Source organism: Arvicanthis niloticus, chromosome 21, assembly GCF_011762505.2.
Source record: "Arvicanthis niloticus isolate mArvNil1 chromosome 21, mArvNil1.pat.X, whole genome shotgun sequence".
In the NCBI taxonomy this organism is placed as follows: Eukaryota; Metazoa; Chordata; class Mammalia; order Rodentia; family Muridae; genus Arvicanthis; species Arvicanthis niloticus.
The window spans coordinates 20,867,807-20,874,868 of NC_047678.1; positions in this window are offsets into that span (position 1 = coordinate 20,867,807).

The window sequence follows — 7,062 nt, forward strand, 5'->3', positions numbered from 1 at the left end:
CACACCCCTAAAGAATATTCATGGTAGGGTTCTATTTATATAAAATAATTTATATTATGTATGTATACATGCATATGTATTTATAGTTTTTTTTTTATTTTTCTATATAAGTATTTAAAATCTGAAAAAGTTTAACCTACTTTCTTAAGGAGAAAAAAATAAATCATTACTGTATTTTAGTCTGACAAGTCAGCCAAGAAGCCAGCATAGTTCTTGTATATCCATGCCATCTGTAAAAGGAAAGCCGTGGGCAAACAGATCATTTTACAGGGAAAATATGAATGGATGGTGTCTAGTGCTCAAACCAAAACAGAGGTAATGACTACAAACTGTGGGAGATGTTTTTGTTATTACTTTTGAAAGAATCCCGTGTGTGTGTGTGTGTGTGTGTGTGTGTGTGTGTGTGTGTGTGTGTGTGTGATGATAGTTTCATGACAGGCTAAAAATATATGTCATTTCCAAATGGCAGCACAGAATCTAACATCATTACCGTTGACTTTTCTTACATAAGTTACCGCCCCATAAATCTGCATGTTAATGTGGGAAAATCTGACCTGAACAGATGGACTGCATGCTGTTCTCTAACGCGTGCACAGATTTCTGATGGTCTGGACCAGGGAGTGGAGTCAGCACTAAAACAGAAGATAATGTCATCCATCTCCTAAGATTGCAATTTCAGAATCTGCTCATAGAAGCAATGTTTCCCTCCTCAGAAATAGAGTGATATTTTTATGCTTGGATGCGATGTGTTCTCAACACAGCAGAGGAGGAGGTAGGAAGATGGTTCAGTAGGCAAATGTGCTTGCTATCAACCTGACTCTCACAGCGTGTTATGACCTACAAGCACACATGCACATACTCATGCACACTAAATAAGTGTAATAAAAAGCTTTTAAGAACAAAACACAAGGAAGACTATTTGTGTTTCTGGGGATGTTAGGTGAATGGTCCTTGAAGCTTAACCATCATTATTGGAGAATCCTCCCTTCCCTTGATGCTCCATGTTTCTTCCAGAGGTCAAGTGCCTGGGGCTGACTCACGGTCCAGATTATTTCTGCTTCCTTAGCTCTACATCTCACTACCCAATGGCCTCTTTTTACTTGGGTGTCTTCATTAGTACAGTTTATAAGTAGACATCCTTGGGCTTGAAGATCCAATAAAGGGTTCTAACAAGTAATTAGCACCTTTGAGATTTTAATTTCTGGGTCCACAGCTCTCTTATTTATTTAATGTTGTGAAGAGGCTGGCAGAACCAGCAGGATTGAGTCTTGGGAAGATTTGGGTTAAGGAAGCAGCTGATGAGGTCAGGACATTGGTTACATCAAAGGAGAAAAAAGCAAATAAATACAGTGAGCCAGATTCCCATCATGAGAAAATACATGAGATATTGGGGGCTGGAAACTCACTTGGAGAAGCTTCTCTCTAACAAGCTGTTCCTTCCCTAGACTCTGGAACACTTTATTGTGGGATAGTACAGCAGTCCTGGACATACTCTGTCACTGTGGGCTGTGTGTGGACATAACCATGGCCCCTGATGAACTCTCACCACTCCAAGAGCAAGGATGATGACTATCTTTTCTTGATATCTTGAAGGTTCTACCTCAGAACCAGACTCAACAAATGCTGATAGAACAGGAACTCTCTGGCCTAACTGACCCCATTGTTTAACCGTTGGCTTTTAATCCTTGATCAAACCAGCTGATGCACCCCTTTCTCCAATCTAACTCCCTCATATCTCCTGACTCTGGACTCTGGAGTAATAAGAGAATTTGGCTGTCATTCTCCATGGTTCTTAACAGTCTCTCTCTCTCTCTCTCTCTCTCTCTCTCTCTCTCTCTCTCTCTCTCTCTCTCTCTCTCTCTCTCTCCTCTCTCTCTCCTCTCTCCAGACCTTCACTCCTGTTTAAAACAGTGGCTCAGCCAGCAACAGACAGAAAACAAAGGTAAAGCAAATATAGTCAGAAAAATGGGTCCTCAAGTTTTTTCTTTTATCCGGTTCTTAAAGAAACCAGTAATGCTGCTGACTGATACTGTGGTGTCTTAAATAAATAAATAAACAAACAAACAAACCTCACTCCCAAGTCACTGATTATATGAAGTGACTAAACACACAGTAAAATGTTAGGCATGAGGACTGAGTTCATATGCAATCATAACAGAAAGTGTTTATGTGCACATAAAGTACTATACTGCAGTGGTTATATACAGCAACAATTATGTGAACCTAGTGTACACAGTTCAGCAATATAATGTTATATCCAAGCCAATATTTTAAATTATGTATGTACATTAACATTTATAGAGCAAAGTAAAATTTTAATCAAGAGTCAGAAAAAAGTTCCATCTCGACTGGTCTCTGACATTTCCCTGCCAAGTTAAGGGTTTTTCCTAGGTACGAAGCTGAGGGAAAAGGAGAGAAAACTAGCAAAGAGGAAGCAGTCTAGTGATTATCACTCTCCTTTCCACGTCTCCTCACTACTGCTAAGAAATTAAAGACGGGAAAAATAATATATGGGTAGTGATAGGAAAAGAAATTTTGCCTGATTTTATGATCAAAATATGCAGGAAGAACATTCAGTAAGAAGGAGGACACAGCAGTGGCTCCCTGCTAGCACGGGGATGTGTCAGTGTATAAGAACACCTCCTGTGGCACAAGTGTCTCAGCATGAAACCCAAGCAAGACTTACAACCAACACAGTTCTAAGGTGCTGGAAAACCCAGTTAGAATACGCTTGTGCCCTTCTCTCTTCCTTTACCCCAGATCCCATCCCAACAGAATATTATATTTCTATTCAGACCATTAGGAAGCAAAACTTTCTGGAGCACATAATAACTGAGGAGGGTCTGATCCTCATGTGATAACTACAGACCATAAGAGTGCTAGGTTCACTAATGGTAGCAGAGATCCACCAGAAGGTCTCAAGTGTGGAGAGCAACGCTGTCCATCCAAGTTGAGAAGCATCAAGGAACTTAGCCATCTTTGTGAATTAAAATATTTTGAAAATTAACTGTATAAGCTTCAATTAAAATTGTGTTTGATTACGAGATATATTTATGCCTCTCGATATATCCTCTTGACTTTATTAAGCCTACTTCTTTGAGGAGATACGAAATCATATGCAGGGTTGGTTTTTTCTTTTTTAAAGAATTTATGGTGTGTGAGCTGTGAGTGCAGCTCAGTGGTAAAGCATTTGCCTAGTTTGTGTCACATCCTGTGTCTCACCCTTGGCAGGATTTTTTTTTTTTTTTTTTTTGGTTTTTTTGGTTGTTTGTTTTGTTTTTGGTTTTTTTTAATTTTGTTATTTATTTCTATTTCTTTTTTTTCTTATTTTATTTACATTTAAGATGCCATCCCTTTTCCCCATTTCCCCTCCCTAGAAAACCCCTGTCCCATGCCCCCCCTTTCCTTTTTGCTTTTATACAATTTTTTTTAAATGTTAATCAAAGGATTTATAAGTTTGGTAATGCTCAATCAGAAGCGTAACCCAATACCCAACCTAGATATAAAAACTATCTTTGACTGGTGGAAACCTGTGAACATCTGCCTCCATGCCCCCTCTCTCTTTCTCTCTCATCACCTAGCTTTTCCTCTCCATCTTCTCTTCTTACTCCATCTCTTCCTCTCAATACTCCTTCCCACTTAGCTCCTCCTACATATCACTCTTCCTGTTAAAGTAACTTTTCTCTCAAAATACAGTTAGAGCATACTTATTCCTAATTGTACCAGTGAGGTACAAGATAGTCCTAATACCCAGTCCATCATTTTGTTGACTAAACAGAACCTCTGTCATCTCTTCTAACTAAAACACTTACTTTTGATCCTGGCTTTTTTTTTTTTGGCTTTAGAATGAATGTCAGCTGAAAACTATCTACTCAGATCTTTTCTCTCAAAGTAAATAGCCAGGATTGGCTATGAGACTATGGGTCTTCAACCCCGTCAGAAATCCAGAATGACTGAGTTAACTGAAGTTATGGGAAGCACTAAATGTAGCTTCTAAAACTTAGCCAATTTATAGAGACCGCTGAACACCTGAGAAGCCCCTATACTACCAAATGTTTGAGCATCAAATCTTCAGCCTTCTGGCCCAGAGTCCTCTGACAGACCTTAGTGATGCAGGATTATTAAGGGCTGATTACTCTGTCTAGGCAGATATAATCAGTCGACTATTCTGCATGTGTGTCCTCTTCTGGACCGTAATTTGTCTGTAGATGGAAAGAGGCAATTCTTGCCTAGTGGCTGTTACCACACAACTGGCATAACTCCAAGGATGCTCAATTTCTTCTTAGAATCCACAATAGGAAGCTGTCAGGAGCAGACAGGTCTCTAATCAGAATGGACATTAATATATAAATTTTTGTAACATCAATTCTATGGACTTCTGACGTTTTGAAAACCAACTATCCATGTAAGGTCACCTGGACTGTTGTCTGTATACTCCTCTCAGCTATTTCTAAATAAAATATGGGAAACCTCCTAACAATAAACTCAAAGCCATGAATTTGCTATAGTCTCTTAACTCATAGGTTAACCGTCCCAAATCAGTTAAAAAAGTTAAGGAAGGACTGGGTCTAGGCCTTGTATTCCTAAATGTGTTATACAGGCACATTGCCCATGAGAGTGTCAATATTCATCTCACTTTTTTTTTTTATCTTCCTGTTGACTGTCTTTCTTCCTACAAAGTCATATGTGAGAATGTCCAGAGGTAGTGATTTCAGAAGGTGACTAGGTCTCTTGCCCTCTGAAACATGGGGACACACCATGGGGACACACAAAAGTCTATCATCTATGAACAGGAAACAGACCTCACCAGATACCTAATTTTGTAGTATCTTAATCTTGGACTTCTTGGCCTTTAAAATGATGAGAAGCAAATTTCTATTGAGGATTGAAAGCCATCCACTTTGTTATGGCAGCCTGAAGGAACTAACACTGTCCAAATGCTATCTTTTTAAAAACAAAAAACATATTTTAGGGGCTGGAGTGATGGTTCAGTGGTTAAGAGCACTGGTTGCTCTTTCAGAGGACCTGGGATTATCAGCACCCACATGGCAGCTCAGAACTGTCTGTAGCTCCAATTCCAGGGGATCTGACACTTTCACACACATATGCAGGCAAAACACAAATGCATGTAAAACAAAGATTGTAGTGTGTGTGTGTGTGTGTGTGTGTGTGTGTATTCTCGCACGCACGCCTGTCGGTCTGCCTATGTGTACCACATGTCTGCAGGTATGCACAGATGTCAGGCGGCAGCATCAGATGCCTGGAGCTGGAGTTACAGGTGATTATGAGGCATATCTGACATAGGTGCTGGGAACCAAACTCAGGTCAAAAGTTTTTCTTTTGAAAAATAGAAGAATCGGGGTCCACGGCTACAATCTCAGCTGGGAGGCTGAGGATGGCAAGGCCAGCCTGACTATAGAGTAACATTTTGCTTCAAAAATCAATCAACAACAAAACAGAAAAAAATTAACATCGTAACCCTACTTATGATAGGTTAAGTTCATGATATATATTGTTATATTTGTAAAGTTAAAATGTATCTTAAAGTTGATGACATCTCGGTCATTGTTATGAATATAATAATCTGAAAATATTTACTTTAAACTATTATCTGTGCTGGTTCCTACAGAACTGGACTCACTAGGAGGATTTAATTTTATAATCTGATCTTTTTATTTCTTTTGTTTGTTTGTTTGTTTGTTTGTTTTCAAGTCGGGGTTTCTCTGTATAGCCTTGGCTGTCCTGAAACTCACTCTGTAGACTAGGCTGGCCTCGAACTCAGAAATCTTCCTGCCTCTGCCTCCCAAGTGCTGGGATTAAAGGCGTGTGCCCGGCAATCTTTTTATTTCTTATAATCAGCTTTCTTTTAAAATATATCCTCTAAAAACTATGAAGTTGTTATTCTCAGGGCTGTTGGGTTGGTTCAGTAGGGTAAGGCACTTGTCCATCAAGCCTGACAACCTGAGTTCAGTTTCCTGGACTCATATGGTAGAAAGAGAGAACCAACCCCAGCAAGTTGTCCTTTGATCTCCATACAGGTGCTGTGGTACCCCTCCTCCAATAAAGAAGTAAAAAAAAAAAAAAAAATTTTTTTTTTTTTTTTTTTTTTTTTTTTGGTTTTTAGAGACAGGGTTTCTCTGTGTAGTCTTGGCTGTCCTGGAACTCACTCTGTAGACCAGGCTGGCCTCGAACTCAGAAATCTGCCTGCCTTTGCCTCCCAAGTGCTGGGATTAAAGGCATGCACCACCACTGCCCGGCCAAAGAAAATGTTTTTAAAAATTGTTATTCTCATTAGTCTATTCCAAAATGATCTTTAAACCCTGGAAAGAAAATAATAAAGAATAATCCAACAATACTCAAATAATCATTCTTTTGTTTTGGAAAATACACTACATTGATCCATAATGGATGGTTGCCAAAAGGCATTTGACCAACCTTGTGCATGGGTGGTTCTCCTTTTAGAAACATTCTGACATAAATTCCCATCTTGGCTAATTAGTGCACTTGGATACATTTTCTTCTGACTACATAAAAATATTCTAAAGGATAGGTTTTTCTAAAAATTGCATGCTAACAGTCTTAAAATACTACAAACTACACTTAAAGTAAAAACATTGTAATTGGATTTCTTTTTTTTTTTAATAGTGTACATTTAATTAACCCAGTTTAGTGGCGAGTTCTTTAGCCTTTGCCTTTTCCAGCTTGGCAATGCGAGCCACAGACTTAGGACCCAGGACGTTGCCTCCCCCGTGGCGGCAGATCTCGTCGTATCTGTCATTATAATTGGTCCTAATAGCTTCCACCAGCTTAGCCAGAGCACCCTTGTCTGAATTAACCTGTATGAAGGCAACAGTGGTGCATGTCTTCCTGTGGACCAGGTGCCCCAGCCTGACCTTTCCTTTGATGATGCAGTAGGGCACCCCCATCTTTGAACACAGGGCAGGCAGGAAAACCACCAACCAGCTCAATGGGGTCTACATCATGGGCAGTCACCACCAGCTGAGCCTTCTTGTTCTCCACCAAGGTGGTGACTGTATGTATTGAGTCCTGCTCGGAGGACAG